Below are 16,613 nucleotides of genomic sequence, written 5' to 3'. Positions count from 1 at the left end.
TTTTATCAGACCACCATTGGACTATCCTAAACCTATGCTGAAATTTACAGAGCAATAGCTGAAAGCATCGGCGCACAGCAGCCAATCAAAATTGACAACAAAGACAAACGCACCGTCCAAACAGGAAGTTAGCTCATATCTCAGCAACGCCTTGACAGATCTTAACAGAATTTCTCACACATGATCTCCAGTACACCCAGAGGGTACCTACCAAATTTAGTGCAATACGGTCAATGGGGGGCGCTAACGTTAGTGAAAATGTGTTTTTGTCAATATGATACATACCAAACAGGAAGTTAGCTCATGTATAGATGGTTAACTGTTTGCAGTGTACGCATGAAGGGCAGCATATGCATGAAGGGCAGCATATGCATGAAGGGCAATTCATGCATGAAAGGCAAGGCATGCATGAAGGGCAACGAATGCAAGACGGGCAAGCATACTCCAGCATTTTCTGTCAGGAAATGCAATCTAGTTATTATTATTATTATATTTTTTTATTCTACCACCCATCATAATGGCAAGAAATCTTCGAAATAGAGAGTCCGTTCCGATGCCAAATTGTTCGGTTCGGTGCAACGATGTGTGCTTGTACTCAGTTTTTGGATAACTCGAACTCTCTAGCGCCACCAGCAGGTCAAAGTTGCAAGTACATTACATGCTGTAACTTTTGAACCGTTGGTCGGAATTTCAAAAACTTGGTATCCCTGGAATCCTTGGGCCAAGCCGAATCCAATGCACCCTATGACGTCATTTTCCGCCTGGAAAGTTTTTCCGCCATTTTGAATTTTGAAAAAATCAATAAAAATGATGCCACGCCCACAATTCTAGGCCCATCGTCACTAAATTTTTGTGAGGGCATCTTCGGACTGAGATACATCTACGCCAAAAGTCCTGGAACGATTGATTAAACTGGCTCCAAAGAGGAGCCAATCAAATTTGGCGGCGGAGACGCCAAACAGGAAGTGAGCTGATATCTCAGCAACGGCTACTTGTATCAGAACCCAATTTTATACGCATAATCAAAACTACCTTCAGAGGACACGTAACGATTTTCGTGCAAATGCGCCACTAGGGGGCGCTACAATAAACAAAAATGTGTTTTTGTCCATATTGGCCTGTATTGACCTCAATTCATCAAACGCTTGGTATCGCTGAAATCGTTGGGTCAAGCCGAATCCAACGCATACTATGATGTCATATTTACAATTATGGATTTCCTGCCATTTCGACATATTCAAAAATCAATGAAAATGAAGCTCCGCCCACAATTTTTGTCTGCTCATCCTACAATTTCTATCAGACCACCATTGGACTATTCTGCACCTATGCTGAAATTTACAGAGCAATAGCTGAAAGCATCGGAGCACAGCAGCCAATCAAAATTGACAACAAAGACAAACGCACAGTCCAAACAGGAAGTTAGCTCATATCTCAGCAACGCCTTGACAGATCTTAACGAAATTTCTTACGCATGATCTCCAGTCCACCCAGAGGGTACCTACCAAATTCAGTGCAATATGGTCACTGGGGGGCGCTAACGTTAGTGAAAATGTGTTTTTGCCAATATGATACATACCAAACAGGAAGTTAGCTCATATAGATGGTTAACTGTATGGTGTGTATGCATGAAGGGCAGCATATGCATGAAGGGCAGCATAAGCATGGAGGGCAATTCATGCATGAAAGGCAAGGCATGCATGAAGGGCAACGAATGCAAGACGGGCAAGCATACTCCAGCATTTTCTGTGAGGAAATGCAATCTAGTTGTTTTTAAAGTTGTAATCGACAGTCAGTCTATTAGTGTGATAGCCTAGTCGCTGAAACACCAAACGGCGACAGACAAGTGAGAGCATGAGAGAGAGAGATGGTCATAGCGGTAGCGGAGCGGCTCTGTGGACAGTGAGTGACAGAGAAAGGCTCTCCTCACAGACAGGCTGTTCATTTAAAGTGACAGGTTTTTTTCTGTAGGCCTAGAGGACTATGCCATTGTAATGTTTCAGTTTCAATTCAATCTTAAATAGTTAAGTAATTTCATGCAATAACTTATAAATTATATTGATTAAGTAGGCATAGCCGAGGCTATATTACCAACACAAGATGATAATAATAGGCTAATAATAATAATAATAATAATAATAATAATAATAATAATAATAATAATAATAATAATAATAGGCCTACATTGTGAAAGCGACATGTGCAAATTAAGAGTGATTGGTTTATGGATAGAAATAGTAGGCCTATTAATAGGATAATTAATAGGCTATTAAAAAGAAATAGGAAATCATTTCTGTGATCGGCAGATAAAGATTTTTGGTGATCGGTATCGGTGATCTGGCCAAAAAATGGTGATCGGAGCATCTCTAATAATTGGTGGTCATAAACATATCATATCTCTGTATGCTGATGACATAATATGGTTTTTAGACAACTTTGATAATTCCATTCCCCCAAATATGAAAATATTTGATCATTTGAGTTCCCTCTCAGGTTATAAAATAATTGTTCAATATCTTCCCTATTGCCTCTGAATAGCAAAACTATAAAGGCCACTTTACCAGCATGTAGGCCTATTCAAGTTAAAAGCTCCTTTACTTACCTGGGCATTACAGTTCATTTTTCCACCTTAAAACCATCTCCAGACTTCGCCCTTCTCTTACCCCTACCTCTGCTGAGACCCTCATTCCCGCTTTCGTAACCTCCAAATTAGATTATTGCAATGCCCTACTCACTGGTCTCCCTACTAAATTTTAATAGAGGTGCTCCGATCACCATTTTTTTGGCCCGATCACCGATACCGATCACCAAAAATCTTTATCTGCCGATCACCGATCATTGCCGATCACAGAAATTATTTCCTATTTTTTTAATAGCCTATTAATTATCCTTATTGAATACCATTTCTGCCCATAAACCAATCAATCTTAATTTGCACATGTTGCTTTCACAATGTAGGCCTATTATTAGGCTATTATTATTATTATTATTATTATTATTATTATTATTATTATTATTATTATTATTCAGCTCTTTTAGACTAGTGTTGGTAATATAGCCTACAAAAGTCTACAGCATTAATCAATTTATAAGTTATTGCATATAATTACTAAACTATTTAAGATTGAATTGAAATTGAAACATTACATAGATTTATAAGTTATTGCATATAATTACTAAACTATTTAAGATTGAATTGAAGCTCAGACACCTGGATCTCAGTCTCTCGTCTTCTGCATACGAGAAAAAACCCTGTCGCTTTAAATGAGCAGCCTCGTGAGGAGAGCCCCTCCCCTCTCGGTCACTCACTGTCCACAGCTGCAGCAGCAGAGCAGCACAGCAGCTCCGCGACCGTTCTGACTCTCTCCCTCTCCCCTCACCTGTCGCCGTTTGGCGTTTCAGCGACTATCAAACTAATCGACTGACTGTCAATTACAACTTTGAAAACAGTTGGCATGCTTGTGCGGACAACGTGAACTTGTCGCGTGCTGACCGAGGCAACTACACAGGTTATAACGTAACATGACTAACTGGCGAGAAGTAGTCTATCGCAAATTACATTGTGACTGAAACACTTGAGATTCTACACAAAACAAGAAAAAAAACTTCACTGAAAGAACAGGCAACACGCACAACACAGCGTGTCTGCGAGGAAAGCTCTTTCTCTGTAACACTGTCATAGATTGTAGAATTCCCTGCACAGACTCATTGAGTTTCACCGTCCACTCTCCCTCTGCACTGTTTGGTGTTGCAGCGACTACAAACTTATGACCTGGCTGTGCATTAGGCTACAACTGTGAAAACAATACCGTTGATGATTGTTTTGGAAACGTTTAGTTGTTGCGTGCCGACAGGCTGTAACTCAAAATAGCGAACATGGCGATACTGACACGTAATTCGCAAATTACAAGCGTCATGTAAACGCCGCATGGATCGGAAAATCAGATCATTGTTGATGCAGATATGATTATAAATGGTGAAAATGAAGGAGGGAATTCCAAAAAGTTAAAGACAAGTAAAGATGCCTTATTTTGGTGCAGCAGCTGTGCAGAGCCAGCACCTAGGCTACATGCAGGCAGCGCCAGGTGTAAAGGCAAAATGGTTGCGTGAGGAATTTAATATCTCTGGATCGGTTTTTTGATCGGCATGTTTTTCCGATCACCGATCAGGCTATTTTTGGCCATTATCTGCCGATCATGATCGGCTGCCGAGCAATCGGAGCACCTCTATTGATTAACTGTCTACAATACATTCAGAACTCAGCAGCTAGATTACTTACACACACCAGACCCTGGCATCACATTACCCCTATCCTCTATCAATTACACTGGCTTCCTATCCATTCACGTATCCATTTCAAAATTCTCCTCCTCGTATACAAGACCCAGCACAACCTTGCACCCTCCTACATCACAAGTCTCCTCACCCCATACAATCCCACCCGCACACTACGCTCCACTGACTCACTCCTCCTTACAGTTCCCTCCACACACCTGCGCACCATGAGCGACAGGGCATTTAGTGTTGTTGGCCCCAAACTTTGGAAGTCACTCCCAATGTCACTTCGTCAGTGTTTTACCAGCCTGATCTCCAAAAATTCCGTGCTCCTGGACACGGATGTTAAGGACACAAAATCCGTGTCCAGGAGCACGGATTTTGATTCAGGCATGAAAATCCCTCACCTTTCGGCGAAATTCGTGTAGATCCGAGGAGAAAAAAATTCCACAACTGACAATGACGTTTGACCAATCATAGCATTTGTTGCTGTCGGCACAGCCAATAACGTGAACGAGCACAATCTAAGTCCCGCCCTTCATACTTATCTTTGAAAGCCCAGTTTTAAACAGGAGCTGCTTTGGTCTGCGGCGCTGGCGTAGTTGTATCAAATATCTTTCTTTATAGTTCTAGAACATCTCTGATTATAAGCAAATGTCCAAACGATCTGTCACAGATAGTCTACACGTTTCCCAGAGAGGTAGCTATTTGAGATCATGATACTTGCAAGACGCAAGCATTTCGATGAGAAGTGAGTGGATGTAGTTAGCCACAGGGGGTAAGCTGTTTTCCTAATAATTTGAAACCGCATTTGCCCTGCCCACGTGAAAAAGTATTTATTCTCAAAAGAGCTCCGTTAATGAAAGCTTGGGTAGGCCTACGGCACGTTTTCCTGACTGCTATTTTAACGGATCTGTGCGCTACGAAGCGCATGTAGGCTACGCGAGGCATCCAACATCATGCTTCGAATCATATGCTGCGGCTTCTTGTAGCACGCACGAGAGAGAGGGAGAGGGAGAGGGAGAAAGAGCAAAGCCTAACTTAGTCAATCGTTTGACACGATACAAATTGTTATAGGAATCATGCCACGTTTTTTGTAATCCCTTGGTAGCCTACATCTAAATGACATATTAAAAATCTACCGATTTATATTTAGTGGAACACGGTCAAACTGTTTTTTTCACGGTCAAAGTTGGAGCTTTCCTATTATTTTTTTCATAGGGAAACAGATATACTAGGTGAATGGACTAACATTTGAGTAGTTTGGATAACATTTCAGTAGCCTAGTTTATCCAAACTGTGACAATTTTTTTTTGTATTAGGCCTACAAGTTGTCTGAAATATGATGATTAACTGTTCAAACGAGATCACAACCAGGCAAGCGTTGAGGGGACATTGGATAGTGTTGAGAGGAGGGGGTGCTTAGTTGCCATTGGGGGACATTAGTCTATTTTATTTTTAAGGGGGGCATTGGCAGGGTTTTGATGAGGTCAATGGGGTGTTGGGAGATCTATCTATCTATCTATCTATCTATCTATCTATCTATCTATCTATCTATCTATCTATCTATCTATCTATCTATCTATCTATCTGCCCCCCTCATCAGACATGACAGCATGACAATCATTAAGTAACGAAGATGGTTGGCAGTTCTTATGTTCACTGTCCCTGGGTCGCTACAATATGCTCAAAATTCATTTAAAGACGGTTTTAGCTAAATTTTCTCCCATGGGAGAGCATGCCCCCAGACCCCCCTAGTATGACTCTTATACAACACTATCCCCCAAAAACGCAACTGCACACCACACATGCGCGCGCACCGCTGCAGCACACACGCCGCCCCGTGCCACCGCGCCACGCCGCACCTTTCTCACCTTTTTCACCCCTGACCCGTTTTCATGCCTGTTGTTTTCCGTGCTCCTGGACACAGAATTGTTTTCCGGCACACGGAAGTGCTTTCTATTGGCTATTACCACAGGACTGTGTTAACTCTATCATTAGAAAATACATACCAAATGCTAATCCTAAACAAAATATAGCAATTTAAGTTGTGCCCTGACCAAAACATTCCCTAACCTTAACCTGTCATTAAAGACATATTTTTGAGAAATACCTTTTCCAGTTGGTTGCTAGGCTATCAAATTCATATAATGATTGAAAGAAAACTAGCTGTGCCCAGACCAAAACAATCCCTAACCCTAACCTGTCAGTAAGAAATGTTTTTTTTGAGAAAAAATGTTTGAAATTAGAAAAATCCTGAGAAAACACAAGACTGTGGAAACATAGAGCTGTGGGAGTATAGAGAGAGCACTTCTGTGTGTCCATCATGGAAAACAATTCCGTGTCCAGGAGCACGGAAAACAATTCTGTGTCCAGGAGCACGGAATTTTGGCAAAATCCGTGCTCCTGGACACGGATTTTGTGTCCTTAACATCCGTGTCCAGGAGCACAGAATTTTTGGAGATCATGGTGGTTCTACACTGTCTACTTTTAAATCCAAGCTGAAGACACACCTTTTCACCTCTGCTTTCCCACTTCATTGACAGGCACTTCCACTTTATTTTAATTATCAGTTTATTTTTATTTTACATATTATTCTTTTCCCCCTCATTTTGTTTTATTTTCAAATGCATTCTACTTCTTTTTCTTATTTGAAAACATTTATTTTTATTGTACTTTTATTTCTATTTTATTTTTGCATTTTAATTACTCTCCTATTGTTAATTCACTGAAGCTTTGTTGTACTTTCCCTACTGCTATGTATTTGTTTTGATTGTAAAGTGTCCTTGGGTATTTTGAAAGGCGCTCAAAAATAAAATTTATTATTATTATTATTATTATAATAGTATACATAAAATCAATAAGGACAACTACATCACTATGCTACGCAAGATAAAGTCAGACATGCAAAGATGGAAGAATTTAAAAACCTCTCTTCAAGGCAGAATAAGCAGTGTTAAAATTAATGTTTTGCCACGTCTCAATTTTCTTATCTTTATGTTTGCACTTTTGTAAATATAGCACGGCATGTGAGATCATTAACAACCCACTTTATTTGGGCATCTCTTCTGAAGTCTTTTTTTTGTACGAGCTCCAGACTTTCTGATTTTGTATTACCTTATCTTTATGTTGCCACTCCCTCCACCTCCAAATGATTTCAAAGACAAACACTCTATGGTATCCAAATTTATTTGGAATGAAAAGAAGCCTAGGATCCGACTGACAACACTACAGCGCCCCAAGCAACTGGGTGGCCTTGCAGTAGGCCTATGCCTACCTAATTTTGAACTTTATTATTGGTCTTTTCAACTTAAGGCACTGAACACATGGGTTAATTCAGACACCACTATGGCATGGAAACAGATTTAATCTTCTAAGGTTGTACCACATAGACTACAGGATGTTTTATTTGCCAAAACGCTTAAGAAATTTGGACAGATCATTGCTAACTCTGTCCACTGTCCAGGTGTGGAGAAAGACAGAGCAATGGATGGGAGGTCCATTCAAATATTGCAAAAACACACCTCTATGGCATAATTCAAAGCTATTGTCTGGTAACAAACCACTTGGTATTAATATCTTTGGTAATATGTATAATGTTCAAGGTCTTTGCTCTCTGCAGGATTTAAGGACACAATTTTCACTCACATTTTCCGCATATTTTGTATACTTTCAGTTAAGAAAGTATGGTGTGCCCTGGGACTCTCCTCTCCCCGCTCACCCCATGCTAGAATGGATCCTACCTAGTTTAGGTAGATCATCAGTTTCCATCATTTACAGAAAATGAATTGAACACAGTTCGAGGGCTCTATCAGTGGAATAGAAAACTGGGGGAATTAGATCTTTGTGTAGACTGGGACTCGGTTTGGTCTAATTTACAGGGACACCGTGTGAGATTTTTAGTTGTTTATTTCCAGAATTCATGCTGCCCATTACCTTTTTCATGAATACTTACCACTAGCATCAAATTCTAAGTAATCATTATGACTGGAAAAATTGCACTTTTCATACATGAAAAGGGGGATCTTCTCCATGGTCCGCCATTTTGAATTTCCAAAAATAGCCATTTTTAGCTGCAAAAATGACTCTACTTGGACCATACTAGGAAATATTTGTTAATTACTTAGTAAACTTTCATGTAAGCTTAAAGATCAAATTTGGCAATACAATGAGCATAGTTGCAGTACCTTTTTTTACCATTTCCTGCACAGTGTACCATTTAAGTTTGACTAAGAACCTTGCACATCAACTGATCCACTTTAAAGCCATCCACAGAGCATACATTACACCAGGGATGTCAAACTCTGGCCCGAGGGCCAAATTTGTCCCGCGGAGCCATTTTATTTGGCCTGCGAGATCATTTCAAATGTGTATTACAGTTGAGCCACATACACCATTATTATGACTTGAAAGGAAAACTTTACATACGAGCACATAGAAGTATATAATAACAGAAATATACATATATTTTTGTGTTTCACTACACTGAAAGAAAATACTCGTTGGATCTACATGATTTTAATGTGTACATCGGTCCCACACAATCCAATTGTGTAAGGTCAACATGATTTCTTCCCCTATATTTATTGTGTAAGGTTCAAGTGATTTTATCACCTTAAACGGAGGTGATTGGATCACCTCAACCTAACACAACTTATTCATGTTCCAGCCTCATAAAAATGTGTTGGAACAATGTGATTTTTTTAAATTGTCACAAAATGTTTTTTTCACCTAAATCAGAGGTGATGAAATCACTTTAATCCTAAACAATTAATTGGTATTCCATTAACCAGAAAATATGTTGGAAGAACACAAAACTTTGACATAGTTTGAAAGTATTTTTTTCATGTTTATTGAAGGTGATGGAATCATGCATACAGCTACATTTCAGTAACATCATTCTTTAGTCTCAATCCACCCCTCCCCCCCAAAAAATAAATAAATAAATAAAAAATATGGTAAAAATATTAGGTCTAGGCTATACAAATGCATTGCAGATCACAATTTGATGTACAGGCATGTGCAAACAAAAACAAAAAAAGGAGTAAGAATTCTGTGATTAAATGTATTGACTTTCACTGTACGCATGTAAAATGCACACAGATATACAAAACATAAGGACAGTCACAAATAACTGCTACTCTTAGACCAATCAACGAGCAGGAAATACAACGAGCAGAGTCTGTGAACAAAAAGAAAGTCCAATTCGCTTTAAAGGTGCACTGTGTATTATTTTCAGTAGTTTATTTTGAGATTTCATGCTGCCCATGCACAAATGTTGCATTTTTCATGAATATTTACCACCACCAAACTTTAAGTTGTCGTTATGACTGGGGAAATTGCTCTTTCCATACATGAAAGGGGGAGGAGGAAAGAGAGGAATCTTCTCCACTGGCTGTCATTTTGAATTTCTAGAAATACAGATTTTTAGTAAACTTACTGAACTTTGGTCATACTAACACATTTTCGTTTATTACTAAGTAAATATTCATGAAAAGGACACAGTTGGTAATAGGCAGCACCGTTTCCATGTGCAGCATAGTTGCCTACTCTGGTCACAATCCTACACAGTGCACCTTTAAGAAAATAATTAGTTTGGTTGCTGTGAAAAAGTGCTCTCTGGCTGGATTAGCATCCATGTGCACACATCAGACACAAATAAAATTCACTCTACATACAGTTCTTTTAGCTCATTGACTAAGTGCATTAGTCCACACTTGTAGGTGTGCGTGTGTGCGTTCATGCGCGTACAGTATACTGTATGCATGTGCGCGTGCATCTGGCAGTCCACCATTCATTTAGTTGTCCTCTTTGTGGACCACATTTGTGTTATTACCCAGTCTTATTTAAGTCTAGTCTTGGTATTTTGTTTGTCTTTAGTTTGGGTCAAAATCAACACAGTATGTACAAAATATATGCACACTCAAGTACTATTCTTAAACCAGCAAGGAGCTGGAAGTGCATACAAGCAAATTGATCTCTAGAAAAAAGGTACATTTCACTTAAAGAAACAAAAATAACTGCTGTTTTTTAGTTGCTGAAAAAAAGAGTCCTTTCCGATTGGGTGTCACGTGTGTGACAAACATACACTAAAACTGACAATGTCCTAAGGGTGGGATGCCCAATCTTCTGTCAGAGCAGATTCCAATAGTGATGTCTTCAATTGCTTCGTCTACGGCAACTTCATCCATGACCTATTCAACACAGACAAAAGTAAATAAATACAAATTAACCAAGCCATTTGAATTAACAAATAAATCAACATTAAGCTGGACAGTAGGTTAGTGCAAAGTCCAAAGCATGTCCTCTGTTCCACTGTCAAGATTCTCAGTTGTAATTCTGATGTGGGACCTGGATGATGATTTAACGCTGGTGTGAATTGGCCTGAGGTTGTCAAATACCAGAGCCAAAGCTGTGTAGTTGCCTTCATTCTGCAGGGATGTCAAACTCAAACCCAGGGCCAATTGTGACCCATGAAGTAATTTTATATGGCCTGCAAGATCATTGCATAGCATGACAAGACTTTGACATGAAACTTGGTGTGTCACAGGAATACCAGTGGGCCCAGGCCAATGAAAAAAGTTCACTCTCATATGGAACAACACCCCAGGTCTACTGTGTCCTTGGCTGGGACCTACAAGGGGCTTGTAGTAGACAACCAGTGATGCCAATCCTCTATTTAAGGTGTTTCAGAGCACAGAGATGTAAGGATCAGTTCGTCTCTAAGAGAACAAGTTTCATTATGCATATACAGGTACGATATATACTGTTCCTTGCGAGGAGACTTTGAAGGAAAAGTCTACTGCATTTCTCTGCTCTCTGATATTCTCTGATCTGAGATGAATTGAGAACCTCTCTGGCGTTTGTGCATGCGTGCAGTAATATGGCATGCAGGGCTTATCTGTCAAGGGGCTGAAATAAGAAGTTATTACAGTTTTCCCCATCTCAATAAGTTTCCCTGATAACTTAAGTGATTAAAAATAAAACATGCAATATTCTAGGCAGACATACAATGGGCAATATAATGAAAAGCGTAACACAGCTGGTGCACTCTGTGGACCCCCCCCCATCAGAGAGAAAAACATGTGTCAACAAAGTGCTCTGAGATATTATACACTTCATAGTAGTGCTCATTTTGTTTCTACATAGAAGATATTAATATTTCTTTTTGTTTAGCTGCACATGCATTGTGTAGTAAGTGTATTGGAATAAGGAAACCGTGGGATAGCTTGCTCACTTTCAACTGAAGCCTCTCAATGTCATGTTGAGCATAGCACAATGCATACAAACTAACTAGTGTCACACTCCACACTGAGCGTGGGAACACCAGGGAGGTAGTCATCAACACTTCTCAGATCAGATCATCTTGTCTCAGATAACTCCAATTCTAGTACTAAGCAATAATCTAATATTCACTGGTCAGAGTACGACAAAATTTAAATATAAAAATTCGAGAAGCAGCTCCTTATACCACTGGAATATTTAGTCACCCCCTTTCAGGTAACAGCTAATTTAAAGCAGGAGTCAAGTTGTTAAGGTGCACTGGGTAGGGTTGTGGCCAAAGTGAATGCTTTACCTTGTGGACTTGGAACAGTGCAGGGCATTGCAGTGGGACTGTGGTGATTCTTTTCAATTCAGCACTGATCTGAAAAGACAAAGAGCCCAAAGGATTTAACAATAAAATCATTAACATTAGGAGAAAGCCACACACACATTCAAGAAAGGAGATAAAATGCTGTAATTCACAAATCAAAACATTTAAGACAATCCGAATTGAATGTCTTACCTTGCAAACTTTGAACAGTGCAGGCCACTGTGCCAGAAGTCCTCAGAAATGGTGCATCTTGTACAACTTAATGAAATGAAGAAAGAAAGAAAGAAAGAAAGAAAGAAAGAAAGAAAGAAAGAAAGAAAGAAAGAAAGAAAGAAAGAGAGAACATTTGTAACCTGTGCAGCATGAGTTCTGGAAATAAACTACTTTAAAAAAATCACTCTCTGCGCCTTTAAAATCACAGACTGTATCATGATCTGCTTCAATTGTCATGGTACATGTTGGTGAAATTCAGATTTCCAATATTGACGCCATGCATCCAGCCTAAAACCATGTCTGTCCCACTACCACTACTTGACCATGAGCATGGGACAGTTTACTTTGTACTACTCACTTGGTTAAGATCACACATGCTTGACACCATCCGAAAAAATGTGTTCATGTTGGTGTCATCAGACCACAGGACATGGTTCCAGCAATCCATATCTGAAGTCTGTTTGTCTCTGATGAAACCATGATGAACACATTTGCTTTATATTGTTTCAAGCATGTGTGATAGTAGCCAAGGGAGAAGTATAAAGAAAATAGTCCCATGTTTACGGTCAAAAATGGTGGTGGGACTGATTTGTTTTGGGATTCTATGAATGGCATCAACATTGGGAAGCTGACTGCCACCAAAAGAAACATGCATATGAATGTACTGGTACCATGACTACTAAGGCAGATCATGATCCTCTCTATGAGGTTTTAACATGCATGGGTGTAACTCAATAGTAAAAAAAGGCTTTCTGCTCAGGAACCATCAAGTAGACAGGCAAAACATACAGAAACTTACATCAGCCAATTCAGCAACAGTTGCTTGGATTGCAGGGGAACTGTGGTTATTCTTTTGAATTCAGCACTGATCTGAAAAGGCATAAAGAGCCCAAAGGATTGACAAATCATAAACATTAGGGAAAAGCCCCACACACACACACACACACACACACACACACACACACACACACACACACACACACACACACACACACACACACACACACACACACACACACACACACACACACACACAATATAAAAACCTTAAAGACAATCAGCATTGAATGTCTTACCTTACAGACTTCGAACAGTGCAGCAGAAGTCCTTAAAGAAAGAAAGAAAGAAGGAATTGGTGAGGTTAAGCATTTAATAAACAGCACAGGATTCGTGAATGAGGAGCATGCATTCTGTAAACTAGGCTACTTGTAAACAATGCTCCTCTTAAAAGAGGAAGATAAAGGCTAAGTAAAACGAGATAACAAGGCAGTGCATGCTTTGCATTGCACCATAAGTGCAAGTAAAAAAAAAGTGATATGCACTTCAATAAATAGGATACTATTCCCACATGTTTCATCCAATTCCCTGTGCAAAGTTTAAATTCACGTTATATGCACTCTATCTAGGTCGGTTGTTCTTTGACTTCGTGTGCAGGAAAGCTTACATTTGATTAATCTTCGGTTAAGACCACAAGTGCATGTGTGCATTAAACACCTGGGTTGGATAAGAAAAGAAAACTTTAAAAATAGAATACTTGGCTTAAAATGAACACACCGAAACGACGCCAGCCCTCTGTTCTCGTGAGCATGCAACATGTTCGATCAAGTTCTAGTTCTGTGCATACCCCTCACCACCCCTCCCCCATTAACGGATCAGACCCTCCCGCGCAAATATAGCTACTAACTGAAGATAACCAGTTAGATTGTTGTACAGTAGCAGTTTTTACTACATCCTTTGAATATCCTAAATGTACATATTTTCCATTCTTTTCTAAAATGACATGGGGCATAGCCAACTGCATGTGTTTGCAGTGCACCTGTTACTAAGCAAAGAGCACTGCGCGGGTAAATGTAGTAGAGTCTAAGCTCAGCTTCCACACACAAAAGACACAAGAGCAGTAGTACATCGCCCACCATAAATGAAAGTACTTCAGTTACTTACTCAATTTCGTGTATATCTTCACACATGACAACACTATTCCAGCGAGATGAGACTGAAGAGTAGGACCGGGCTGAGGCGAACGGCTCTCTGGCTTGAAACTTTCCGGCTTCTTCTTGTCTTAGAAAGTGGTGCACTAGCGCCACCTCAGGACTGGAGGCCACCCCAGACACAACTTAATCATGTTCATTCAAAGCATTAGAAACATGCCAATTCAGCAGTCTCCAAGAACACATTATCCTTATTTGATGAAATCATGTTTACTCAAGGAATGTTAATGAATTGTTTTGCATCTATTTACTTTATATAGGTTAATTCAAAGACCCGCCATTCCCTCTTTTTTCAGTGTATTGCTGTATGATGATCCTTAATATGTCTGTAACCCCACACCCCTTTCCCCCTGTTGAAAATCAATAAAATGTTGATCACAAAAAAAGAATGGTGTAGGCCTACTTAGTGTACTTGTGTCATGCGGGTCATGTGACCTCATTGGGGATGTGTTTTTGTTTACCCTTTCTGTCTGTTTATGTTGTATTTACTTTTTGTTGACTGGTCTACTATATAAAAAGAAAAAAAACTAAAGTAACTTCACTTTAAAATCCATATAATTCAACCAAAGCAAAGAAATAAAAGAAACCATTTTTGACATGCTACCTCCTCATTCATTCGTGAATACAGCCTGGTAGAGAGGGGGTTAGATAATTTAGTGTGGCATACTGTCGCAGTGACATGTCCATTGATTTTTTACGATGTCGAACTGTGTACTAAACCAAACTCATTCCTAAACCTAACCTGTCAGTGAAAAATGTGTGTACACCAACCTATAAACATGCCGAACTGTGCCTATACCAAAACTTATTCCTAAACCTAACCTGTCAGTGAAAAATGTGTTTTATAATAGCATGCCACTGATGCCACTTCCGCATGTCACTGGCACATGCCACATGCCACTGAATGATCTAACTCCTACTGGCCTGGTAATCAATCCAACTTGCTACAATACAAAGAGAATGTTCATCAAGAGAATAAACTACAAAATTGACCACTGTCAGGGCTCGGGCGGGGGCAGGGATGGGTGAAAACAGTTAATTTCCCATTTCCCCAGGCGCCATTTTACGCGTCTGTTCCACTAAAGCCAACATGTGCAAAACTTTTCATGATGACAGCGAAGTGTTCATGGTTTTATCCTACAACACCAATGAACCAAATCCAGATGACAATAGCCTAACTTACCCGACGTGGAAAAAGTGTCTGCAAATTATCGACAGGGCAATTGTGCCATCGTCACCGAACCGACAATCGGGCGGCTACTTGTAAAGGGCAGATTAGACTTTAGCAACTGCGCATGTCAAATGTGACAAGCTAACACTTGTCAACACGCATTCTTGTCTGCCGGTATTTCACTTTCGATGCTGTTTCACAACCCACTCTTTTCTCTATGAACGTTGTCGTGCCGAAAAGTGAGTCTCTGCCAGAACGAGTGCTCTCATTGAAACCAATTGAAACCAATGGCCAATTTTTCAGATATTTTTTTACCCATTTTTACAGACAATTCCGACACAATTTAAGATGGAAAGCCTATCAATAAAGCATCTACATTCCTTCTATTACAAAGAGGTTACAATTTCAGTTTTAATTTCATAAAATAATTTAAGAATTGTCATAGGCTAACAAATGTTACAGTTTCATTCAAATAGCTCATATTAAGTGGAGGACGAGTAGGCCTAATGTTTCATAAGCATAGGCCTATGTTTAGTTCATAAATTATGTAATTCATTCTGCAAAAAATAGTATAATTTTCTCTCAAAAAATGTCATTGGTTTCAATGAGGGCACTCGTGTTCTGGCAGGGACTCGCTTTTCGGCACGACAACTGTCACCGATGGTATCGGAACGCACAATGACTGGTCAGGTGTAAATGTCAAAACCACTTTCAAATAGTTCTGACCAATCACGAGGGTTCTTCTCACATCTGGAGGACCAGCTGTCGCACCCTACTCGCAGGGCAGCCAAACATCCTTTCTTTAATCTTATACCACAGTGGCGGTGTAGTCCGTTATCCAACTCCTCTTCTCCCTTGTGCTCGTGGCCGACATCGCCGACAATAGAAGTTCAAGCGCAATTCAGAGGTCATTTTGTCATTTGCAAACGGGATGTTGAATTGGGAAAAGCCCCATTAAAGCTGCGGGGAAACTTAGGCCTTCTGTTTTCTCCACGGATGTGGGGCGTCAGCGAAGCGCGAGACCATGCGTTTTGGATAGACCCGGTCCTTAAAAACCCTGTCCTTCAACCCTGTCCTTAAACCCTGTCCATAATAATAAAAAAATAAGTGTAAGTCGCTTTCAAAAAAAGCGAAGTGCAATGTAATGCAATAGACTGTCTGTCCCATAGCTGTTTCGGAATGTCATGCGTAATTATGCCTACACTATCGTCTGTTATGCAAACCAATTTGAGATTAGATGCTTTGTTCAATCTAAAGAGGGTTCAAATTCAACGAGGTTGTGAGTAGTAGGCTTCTAACCTATAGGCCTATTTCCATTTGAGATGCTGCAAAGTAAAGCCCAGGGCCGTCGTTATGCCAATTTTAGGGGGGC

At 39.9% G+C, this 16,613-nt stretch overlaps 1 long non-coding RNA gene across 1 annotated transcript; it reads right to left on the bottom strand.

The window, feature by feature from the left end:
* Positions 1 to 10,347: 10,347 nt before the first annotated feature.
* Positions 10,348 to 14,349, bottom strand: LOC134455859 (uncharacterized). The gene is made up of 6 exons (XR_010036179.1): positions 14,024 to 14,349; positions 13,159 to 13,189; positions 12,882 to 12,952; positions 12,062 to 12,127; positions 11,852 to 11,920; positions 10,348 to 10,469 (listed from the first exon to the last, which is right to left on the bottom strand). It is a non-coding gene; the product is annotated as an uncharacterized LOC134455859 (long non-coding RNA).
* Positions 14,350 to 16,613: the final 2,264 nt, after the last annotated feature.

Source organism: Engraulis encrasicolus, chromosome 1, assembly GCF_034702125.1.
Source record: "Engraulis encrasicolus isolate BLACKSEA-1 chromosome 1, IST_EnEncr_1.0, whole genome shotgun sequence".
NCBI lineage: Eukaryota > Metazoa > Chordata > Actinopteri > Clupeiformes > Engraulidae > Engraulis > Engraulis encrasicolus.
The sequence above is the reverse complement of the archived record's forward strand: the minus strand, read 5'-3'. Positions and strand labels throughout refer to the sequence as shown.